This window comes from Gossypium raimondii, chromosome 12 (assembly GCF_025698545.1).
Source record: "Gossypium raimondii isolate GPD5lz chromosome 12, ASM2569854v1, whole genome shotgun sequence".
Taxonomy (NCBI): domain Eukaryota; kingdom Viridiplantae; phylum Streptophyta; class Magnoliopsida; order Malvales; family Malvaceae; genus Gossypium; species Gossypium raimondii.
Genome location: NC_068576.1, coordinates 8,628,545 through 8,640,607, shown reverse-complemented (window position 1 = coordinate 8,640,607; position 12,063 = coordinate 8,628,545).

Below are 12,063 nucleotides of genomic sequence, written 5' to 3'. Positions count from 1 at the left end.
AATAATTCTAAGTTAAAGAATAAGATTAATCTAACACATTGATGTCATATTGATTAAACTCTTTAAAATCTTGCTTTTACCTTGTGTTTACAACTTTAGTTTAATTTGTTACTTAGTTGATTTTAGTTTAGATAATTGCTCAATCCTTTTGAAATTAAATCTTTTCACCATTTTGCTTAAGTCTAAGTTTTTCACAAATAATTGTTTATTACTTTATTACTTGTCACAACTGTGTACACTTGTACATTTTCCTCGTTCCAATAAACAATGAAATAGTAAAATTAGAGAATAACGAACACAATTATTTTTTACGTGGAAAACCTTCAAAGATGGAAAAACCACTGGCAAATGAGGCTTTGGCTTTTCACTAAATGAGTAAACAAACGAGAGTACAATATGAAGAAAATAAACCTAAATGTATAACTTGTACATTATCCAAACCTTAAATACAAAATTCAAAACCCTAAAGATCAAACCAATAAATAAAACCCAAAATCTCATAAGACACTCATAAAAGGGGTACAAAATACTCTCCATAATTACCACAAACTCTCATCAAAACTCATAAGCGACTACGTGTCGCTATCAAGAAAAACCCTTGTTGATTGGCATATGAATACAGGAGTACAATGACCACTTTAAATAGGCTTAGATTAGAGTTCTAATCATATAAAAATATCTCCAAAATAATTAGAGTCCAACTAGGAGAAACAATCCTGCTTGAAGTCTAAAATGCAACTACCAAATAGGAGAACACGTTATGACATCGACGTCGTCTCTACTTTTCCATTTCAACGTTTGTCGCATCATCCCGACGTCCTAGTGCTCCTTGTCGTGGTGTCAGGCCTATTTTAGGCCTTCTTCTGTTGCTTGCCAAAACGTCTTTCTAAATGCCTACAAAACGTATTATAAATGCGAGTCACACCCCACAACTATATAAACAATCTCATTATATTCATTTTTTTTTTTTTGTAGTTACACTCTCAATACCCACTACCCATGTCACTAGTATTATTTCTTGCATTTATTGTTGTATCTCTTCACAAACATACCAACACATAAAATAAATTTCACAGTGTCTAATTGCATTGTGAATTGCAACATACATTGAAATTGATAGTACTATCATACAGAAAAGATTAAAATATGTAATTTACATTTAAATCAAATAGATCTATTTGAGCATTACCGATGAGGCTGATTAAAAGATGAGTGGATGGGTTCACGAATACCTTTACTGCAATTACTTCGATTCTATTTAAAAGCAAATTGACGTTAAAGTCAGTCCATCTTACCCACTAAAATGCTAAAACTAATTATAGAATCTATTTCCTCATTTCAATTCTTTTAATAAAAATTGGTTCATTTCATACCTTCTGAAAAATGCATGTGCAAGGAGTTGAGACAAGAATGCATGGGAAATTGATAATACCATATTTTAATGTTGAAATCCGAAACACTGCATGAAATCCCATTTATTGATATTCATGGATCTTCCATCCCAATAAAATAAAATAGTAAAAGAAAATATTTATGCATCTTCTTTTGTCTCCCAAGTTGCACAAAATTAAACTTAATAAAGGAAATCTAATGAAAACTCTCTTTTTAAGTGTACTTTTATGTTATATTTTATTTTAATGATAAACATAAAATTTATTTTGTAGAAAATATTAAAAAATAATTTTTAAAGAAATATGCCACCATTATTGTCTCTTTCAACTCAAAATCTAGTGGATTCGTAGAGAACAAATATTAAAATAATAAATAAATTATTTGCACATATATATATAAATAAATCTTTATTTTTAGTCAAATAAACTCTAGATATTCAATTAAGGTATAATTTACTCTTTAACATTTATATCTTTTGTCAATTTGATTCTTAATTAAAAAAAAAAAATTTGACCCTCAACTTTTTAAAATAGTCAAATTGTTTCTGTTAATGGAAGTGCCAACTAAAACAGTAATTTTTTGACAATATTGGCATAGCAATTCATAAAGCAGTCCACATGTACTTCATATTGATATGATATTTTTTGTCTTATGTGTCACGTCAATAAATAATTAAAAATTAAAAATTAAAAAATTCATAAAATTCATAAAAATTTTTAAAAATGAACATAAAGTACATGTTGATTGTCATGTAGGTTGTCATGTTTTAAAAAATTTAACGTTTTAGTGAGTTTTTGTTAAAAACAGTGATTTGATTATTTTAAAAGGTTAATTGTCAAATTTAATTCTTTTAAAATATTAAAGGTAAAATTTAACAAAAAAGAGAGAGTCAAATTTACAAAATATAAACGTTAAGAATTTAATTTATCAATATGCCTTTAATTAATACTTAAATAAGTTATAACCTTTACTTTATATCCGAAAAGAAAACATGGATCAACATTTCACCTGAGAAAATACTTAAAATTAAGTAAAAATACTAAGACTTGTTTAAGTGTAGACAAAATGTTGAAGTTTAATATTATTTTTAATATTAAAGAAAAATGTTTTCAGTGCCGTAATAAATAATAAACTAATCGTCAAAGAGCTATTTCTTTTATAGTAATTTGGAGCGCCTGACGTTGAATACTTCAACAGATTTATATATTTTAATTATTATTTAATACTTATTTTCTCATTTCAAAGCTTGGGTTGACATTGTTGGTTTTTATAAAAGGTCAATGGCCCTACAGAGTCAAAGGTATCCCTTCTTTCTTTTCAACAAATTGACCCCAATAAGGCTTAAGCTCTTGACAAGTGGTCTTTTGAAGGGAACCAATAGCCAACTTAATATTTGCCCTACAAAGGTTTATCAAATAATTCATACCAATTTAAAAAATATTATAATAATAATTCAGACCAATTTCTTACTTGTTTATTATATTTTGCTTTATACACATTAGGTTGAAGTACCTTTGTCATTCTTATATACTATTGGACACCATGAAGGCACTGTTTGAGAATATTTTATTCGTTTTACATACAATTTGGAAATTATTGTGGTATATAAGGCCACATATGTAATACCCAAACTAAAGACTGCCTTTGATATTTTACTACTTTTGGTTTATAAATTTTATTTAATTATAATTGTATCCATTAAATTTAAAAAAGTTAATTGTTGCCGATTGAGTTTTAGTTCGATTGGTATGGGCATTGTTGCCTATACAGGAGGACATGAGTTCAAGTGCCCTGAAGCACGTTATTCTCTTATTTATAGGTTGAGGAGGAGCTATGGATAATTCTAGACATTGTGTCAAATAAAGCAGATATGATCAGAACTTATAATGAAATTATTCAAAAAAAGAATTAACATATCATAATTAATATCATAATTTCTTAAGTATCATGTAATTTCTTTTACCTATTACATTAATGAATAAAAATGCCTTTAAATATTCAATAAGATCAAAGTTCTTGTTATGATAAACTAAAAATGAGTAATTTTAATTTCATAAAATAAAATGAAAAAAAGTTTTGTCCAATTTAGTTTTTGAAAATTGAAGTTATGTTTTGTTAAGGGGAAAAAAGTAGGAAGGAGTTTGGACAACATTTCAAACTGTGGTGTGTGGATAGTCGTAAGGAAGTCAATGTGTTGTTGGTCCAGTTCAGAGGTAGATGGGGAGATCGCTCCCTAAGGTTAGAGAAGGATATTAATCAGTGAGGGTAGCCCTTTCTAACTTGGGGTATTAGAATGTGTACAACGAAGGTCTCATTGTGGTCGGTCACTTGGGAAGGATAGTAGTCTTTTAGGTCAGCGGGGATCAAATGAGATGCACCATGTGAGGTCTTATGTGGGAGCTATTCAAGAGAGGACTCAACACCTGTCCTTGGCGATGTTAGTTAAAAGACTTCCCTATGTCATACGCATGCATGTTCATAAGGTCTAGCCCTAGTGAAGTGCTTCTCTTGGTGAGGTTGAGGTGTTCAAGGTTCCTATATAGTAAGGTGATGAAAAGGTAGTGATGGAAAAGTCTACACGTGCTAGATATTTATAACAGTTGCCCCTTCCGCCCCAATCGAGTGGGAGTTATAAAGTGACTTTTTATGGGAGTATTTAACTTTTACGGTGCGTAAAGCTGATCATGCGACCAACGATGCTTAGTAGGAAGGTAGCATGTGTTTTGCACATGAAGATGTTGTGTTGATATTTTATTTGAATTTGAGAAGGGCGTCTCTTGATACTTCACCAAGTAATGGGAAGAACGTGCATCTATTAAGAACTGAAAGTAGAAACTGTGCATCGTAATTGTGTGTCATATGACAAATATTGGTTGACCTTAGGAGTTATTGAGATTTTGAAACTTCACTCATATGCTTCATGTCTCTTTATAAAATAAGGCAAGTTAGAAATTTTTTAGATTTTTTGGCATGTATCGATTTTGGATAAGAGAAGATTTTAAGGGAATTTTGAAGGAATTTGCTCAAGGTTTTGGCTAGATTTTTTTGTCATTGTATATATTTTGGTAAGTTTTGGAATTTTGTTTTTGTTTTTCTATGTTTAGGACTTTTAAGGTTTTAAGTTTAGTAAACCATGGCTATGGGTAATAATTAAAAGGAAAGGTGGATGTGACATGTAAACTTTGGTGGTTGGAGGGAAAAAAGATCAGATAAAACTGTTGGGCTACCAAATAAGAGTCGGTGTAGTGGAAAATACATATAGTGAACTCACACCATGAAACCATTTGCTAGATAACATATCATGAAAAAGAAAGTTAAAAATATACCTTCATTGATTTGAGTAGACAAAATTTTCTTTGGCAGTAAGCTTTCTAATCAACAATCTCAACGTAATTCCAACCTTTTCGTTTCAGCCTCTATTGTATCCACCAATTGAGAAGTGATTATAAGGCATTCTTGAAATTTTTTAGAAGGTCATTCTAAGTTCCTTTCTTGTGCTATACAAAGAGTTTTGTGTAAGAATGAAAGAAGGAACGATACATTTTCCTTTTTATTTAAAAACCTTTTTGAATGACCATTAATTACATAAAGGATGCGGAGCGATTTTATTCAAACGTGATATCACACTTTCCATACACACGATATCGTGTTTTATTTTAAAATCCAACATAACCCTTTTTAACCAAAACTAATTAAATACCATATTTAGTAAATCATATTTGTGCAATTAAAATATGCTAAACATAGTTCACATTATTTTGATTGAACCTTCTATAAATGTATGTCAAGCATGCACATATATTTTGTCAAAATTTTAAAAGCTGTCAAATTAAATTAAATTAAGTTAATTATATAAAAATTCTTTAATTAATTTAACATTTGTGTCTAGTTAAACACTATTCCAACTTTGTTCAATTCTAGTTATTCCAATCATAGGATATGATCTTGTATGATCATGTAATGTTGGAAATAATATTGAAACATTTCTAGTATTACTAAATATGAATGACATCTACCCATGCATCAGTGCTACCCAAATTGTAATAAGTATTGGTCCAACATAACATTTTTGTCATAATATTATCGTATAGTTCATACATTTTCCCATGGTATCTAGTTCATACATTTTCCCATGGTATCTAGATTGAACACAAGTCATATAACAATCGCACTTGTATAATTCAATCTTTTATTTCTTGAATCTTAAGTTAACTAAGATAAAAAAATGAGTCTGATATTTCATGTAAACTAATTTGAGCAAGGCCGATAATTTCTAATCTCAATTGATTAAAGCGTCTTAGATATCCCCATATGTAGGTGAAAGAGATCCTACCTTCATCATTCATAACTCGCTACAAAGTTTGTAGAATACCCAACAACTGCCTTTATATTAGGCATAATTGTCAAAAATACCCTCAACATTTTTGGGTTTTTGGTTTGAGCCTTTAACCTTTTTTTTATTGACACCTTCAATGTTATATTTTTTCAGAAATTAGCCTAAGTTTAACAGTAAATGTGAGTTGACTGTCAATTAAACTGTAGGTCAACAAAGTAACCTACGTGGCATGCCACATAAGTATGATGTCATGGATGACATCACTTATTTAACAATTTTTTTCATTTTGTTTTCATCTTCTTTGTTCTTCTCTCTTTCTCTCTTCTCCTCTATTCTATGATGGAAGAATCAATGTCGACTATACCTTTTTCTTTCTTTTGGGCTTTAATTTTCACCAGGTTTACCCCTATTATTTTCTTTGTCTTCCTTAACATTACCATTAGTATTATCTTTTTCACTTCCACCTTTTCTACCAACAACTCTGGCGCTGTTGCTTCTGGCAGTGTCAGTGATGACCCATCACTCCATGATGGAGATGAAACAAACGACTCTAGACGCTTTCCATCCCTATCTGTTTTACAAAGGCTCTAATCCATCAACTTGTACTCTTATAGATCCTAACAAACCTTTACTCCCACCACCACCACCACAGCCGATATCCTAGATTTCGGCACCGGTTTTCATATCTCTTTTCAACAACAAACCAGTGAAACTGAAACCATACCTGAACCAGTCCCAACCCACATCGATAAATCTCCTTCTGTTTTACAAAGGCTTAAGTTTATAAGCCTCATTGGCTCACAGATAACTGTGAGTATTTCAAGTAGAATTGATATTTTATGGGGGTATTTAGATCTGGGTATCTTAGGATATTCATCTTTTTTTTTTATATATTTCATTTGTCATCTTGAAGAAAAATTACCAGCTTTTTTTTGCATTGTTGTTATTAGTGATAGAAATGGATCCATCGGAGGGACTCAGAAGAGGGTTAGACGTGAACCCTCTCACGTTGGTGGTGGCAACGAATGTAGCTGAGGAAAAGGCGGTTGTGTCATCTCCTAACAGTGCTGTGTTGATGGATTGTGGGATTAGAAACAGAAGTAAAAGAGGCAATAAAGAGGTGTAGGTGGAAGCAGTTGAAATAGAAAGAACTAGTACAAGAGCAAGGGGTGATGATGACAACAAGTGAACTCGGAAGAAACTTAGGCTTTCTAAGGAACAATTTGCCTTTCTTGAAGAAAGTTTCAAAGAAGACAGTACTCTCAATCTTGTAAATCCAAACATAGAATCCAAATTTCCTTTTCTTGCCTCTTGGTTTTTACTTTAAATTATTTATTTATTTTAAATATTTGATACAGAAGCAAAAACTTTCACTGGCTAAGCAATTAAATCTTCATCCTTACCAAATTGAAGTATGGTTTCAAAATAGAGGGGAAGAGAGAAAGAGAGAAGGAGAAAGAAGATGGAAACAAAATGAAAGAAACATGATTTTGTTACATAGATGACGTGATCTATGACATTGTGCTTATGTGGAATGCCAGATAGGATACTTTGTTGATCTGTAGTTTGATTGATGGTCAACTCACGTTTACAATTAAAATTGGGTTGATTTATAAAAAAAAAATCATAACATTGAGGTTGTTAATAAAACAAATTTAAGGGTTAAAACCTGAAAACCCATAAATGTTGAGGGTATTTTCAATAATTATGCTTTTATATTATAACCATTTATATAAGTCGTTTGACTATCTCAAAGTATATAAATTCCGATGTTGGGATTATGATGGCCTTAAGTATAAGGATAATATACACCATTATCACTATGAAAATTAATATGAATATTACATACTAATCTAAGAAGCATTCTCATTTAAATTCTTTGTTAAAGGTAAATTCTTTGTTTAATTTATAAATTTGGTCATCGATGTAAGGATATCTTCAATGCCTTCAATAAATAAATTCTAGTTGCTGACTCAACGTCAAGCAACCAATCTCTCCTTACTTTTTCATTAACCAATGCGAAACTTGTTTGAGTTTACTTTCCTTACCAATAAATAACATTGTAATTCAACGTCGAAGATTTAAATTATTTGTAGCATTAAGAATGAGAGATACTTAATTCTAACCAATAAACTCACCTTAATGGGGTTTCTTTAAGCTAGACCAGACATGCACACCACATAAATAATATACCACGACATACATAATTATGTAGTTAGTCACAAGTATTAGAATGAATTAAAGAATTATAGATTTAAGTTATCAAATACTATTTGGGTTTTAACAAACTGAACAATTGTAATTCAAACAAACGATGCACATATACTAAAGAACAAATAAGGATTAAGAAAAGAATTAAATCTCATAAATTTATAAAATCAAACTTTGAAAATCCATTGACTAGAAATATGGAGTTTAGCAAACCATAAAGTTAAAGAAAATAATAAAAAAAGGTAGCAATAATGCAAGAAAACAACCAAAAGTTCTTGAGTCCTTCTCAAAAGATCATATTTATATTGTCTAAATAACCTATTTTATGTTAAAAGAGCTTTCTTGAAGTTGTAGATGAAATAAAAGACCAAAATATCCTAAAAATTCAAAAAAAGTGTAAGAAAAACATACAAAGGTAACAATGCTAGCACTCGGGCATGCAAAACTAGGCATTAGGGTGTCAATTGTTCTATCTTCAAGGTGACGAGCTTGGCGTAGGGGTGCCAACGGAAGGGTATGCGATCGCACATTGGGGCATCAAATTTGATGTTGGTGTTGGAAAATCAGTTTAAAAAACATTTTTTTAGGCACAAGAGAATTTTAATTTTTTCTTAAAACCTAGCCTTGTGATATTTATAGCAACAAAAATTTGATCAAAATTATACCTATTGAACAACCTTCTCTTCTATCCTTGAACCTCGAATTGCTTTGAGAGAGCTCAAACAAAACAAACCAAGTGTAGAGAAAGAAATCAGAGAGCCGATATTTGCTTTCATTTTTCTATGCATGCAAAAACAATTAGGATAATATAAAAAAGATATTAATGATAATGATGGTTTTGTTTTAAACCAAATTGTTCGAAATATTAGAAGTACTTAAATGAAACCACTACACTAAGGGCACTAGATCCCAACAATCTCCCACTTTCTTTAGTGAAATAGATGAGTCATATTTCACATTCTCATACTCTCTACATGTTTCCCAAAACTCCTAGCCATAAGAGTCTCGGTAAAAAGATACGAAAGGTTGTTCTCTTATGCGACTTTTACTACATTCACTATCCGGTTTGTTACTATCTCCCTTATGATATGATATTTTCAATCAATGTGTTTTGCTCGCTTGTTGTTTCTAGTTTCTTGTGATAGATATTTCAACATCATTTTCACAATTCAATGTGATAGCTTTTTCCAGAACAAAAACAAATTCAAGATCTGTGATATGCCACAATTCGTTATGGCTAATTAGAGTCTTTCGACACTTAACGGGTTTGTTTTCTAACTATTTTACATGTTTATATTACGTTTTTGATTTCTAGTAGTTTATCTTTAATTTCCACAAAATAAGCATTTTTAAGCAATTTTTATCCATGTAATGACCTAATGGGCTAATACGGGCCTAAGGACAAACTAACGAGCTATTCGAGTATGTAGGACACTGATTTCAAGCTCAAAATGTGAAGGACAACGACAGCATCGTGACACTAGGCTGTGGTGTTGTAACACTAGACTTTAAATTCGAAGAATTTAGACTCACATGGCAATGTCGCGACATCGACCTTGTGGTGCCGCAACATCCGATGATGAATTAGACTAATTTAATCAGAGGTGTTTTAGTATGCACAATAAACATTTATTAGTTTAAAGCTGTTAATTAACCTAATTAGGTCAAACATTTTTTTTACTATAAATAGGTGTGTTTAGCCTCACTTTGGAAGGCTTGGCCAAGTGAGCCACTTAGTTCAGTTTTAGGGCTTTTATTTCAATTTATTTCTTTGAGGTTTTTAATTGCAATTTGAATTGTCTTTGCGACTTTCAAAGGAAATCCGACTTTCGCGCACAAATCAAAATTGAAAAAAAAATTATTCTCTTATTTCTTTTTTCTATTTAATTTCCTGCTTTGTATTGTAAGTATGAAATTAGGGATACTTGCAACTAGATCTATGGTTGGCTAGTATCCTTAGGGAGATTATCGAGCGAATGTAGGAATAATTAACAAAAAATTAGGGTTTGAGTTCGAGTTAGTTGGTTTAAATTATGTGCAATTAAGCCCTAAGATTAACAACCCTAGGAAGTAATTTAGGATGAATGAGATTGAGAGATAAGTTTGCTGAGTAAATCATAATTCATCCTGGTCAAGAAAGTGAGGTCAAGAGATAAATGTGTATTGGATGAATAGTTAATTAGTTAGAGGTCGAGAGGTAATAACTAGTTAATTAATAACTAACTTGATAAAATAGTTAGTTTTGCATAAAAGATTCGCTAAGATGATTATACTCATGAATACTATACCGTACCTTAGTAAATGGAAAGAAAAGGAATGTGAGAGAAGTGGATATAAGGTGGTGAGAGAAGTGGATATAATTGAGGTAGTATCGAGGTCAGTATAATGTGCCAAACTATTTTTGTGCTTAACCCGTTTTGTAGAGTCAGTTCTTTAATTCCAAACCAACCTAAGTCGCAGAACATTACAAGCTGAAAAGTCCTAGTGACCTTAGTGATACAACTCATGGAAATTAAACTAAATATTGACATTTCTGATCACTTGTATTCTTCGAGCATAAATGTAAAATTTTGTGTACTTGTTTCAATTTAATACTATGCTTAACATTCTTGAATTTTTTTTGCTTTGTAACCTAGTGAACTAACGTGTTTGATATTGAAAACCAGAAGTCAATTATATATCATGTTACAGTTACATGTTTAGTCACATTATCTTGTTCATATTGTTCCAAGTCAATCTCGTGCATTCAGCATGCTCAAGCATTGTTTAGTTATTTTTCTTCTCTTATTTTGTGTGTTTTTGTTTTATTACTTAAGGATAAGCAATGACATAAGTGTGGGAGAGTTTGATTTGCCACAATTCGTTGTGGCAAATTATAGTCTTTTTGGCACTTAACGAGTTTGTTTTCATGTTTTTATTACAATTTTTTTGTTTTTTTTGTAGTTTATGTTTAATTTTCACAAAATAAGCGTTTTATGCAATTTTTAGTCATGTGATGACCTAATGGGACAATAAAGGCATAGGGATGAACTAATGAGCTATTCGAGTGTGCAAGACATTGATTTTGGACTGAAAATGGGAAGGACGACGGCAATGTTGCAAAACTGGGCTATGGTGTCGTGACACCGAACTTTAAAGCCAAAAAATTTAGAGTCGAAAGGTAGTATCGCGACGCCAGTTTTTTGGTGTCGCGACATCGGATGAGAAATCAGACTAATTTAATCAAGGGTGTTTTGGTTTGCACAATAAACATTTATTAGTTTAAGGTTGTTAATTAACCTAATTAGGTCAAATATTTTTTGTCTATAAATAGGTATGTTTAGCCTCACTTTGGGAGGCTTGGCCAAGTGATCCACTTAGTTTAGTTTTAGGGTTTTTATTGTTAGTTTTTCTTTTATTTCAATTTAGTCCTTTTTATGTTACAAACATAATTTTGTTCTTTGTTTAACTTGGATTCGATTTTGATCAAAACCTTTAATTAAGTAGTTTTTATTTATTTCTTTATGGTTTTTAATTGCAATCAAAATTGTCTTTACGATTGTCAAAGGATTAACAATCCTTGGAAGTAATTTAGGATGTGGGAGATTAACGAGCGAATGTGGGAATAATTAATGGAAGAATTAGGGTTTCAGTCCAAGTTAGTTGGTTTTAATTATTTGCGATTAAACCTTAGGATTAACAATCATTGGAAGTAATTTAGATTAAACGAGATCGAGAGATAACTTTACCATTCATAATTTATCCCGATCAAGAAAGTGAGGTCGAGAGATAAACGTGTATTGGTTGATTAGTTAATTAGTTAGAGGCCAAGAGGTAATAACTGGATAATTAATAGCTAACTTGATAAAACCCGAGTTCTAAAGTTAATTAGGAACACTGAAGTGAGTTAATCTTTTGCCTAGTTTATTGGATTAATTTTGATTGTTAATTGATTGTCTTTAGTCATAGTTAATTTATGTTATTTTTATTAATTACTTTTATTTTTTTTCATAATATCATTTTAGATTACTATTTTGCCCTATTAGTATAGAAAATTAATTTTAGTTTAATTCAACCTCCTTTGGGTACGATCCTCAAAATACTTCCTGAAGTGTTTCATTGTAACATTTTACTATATTACAATT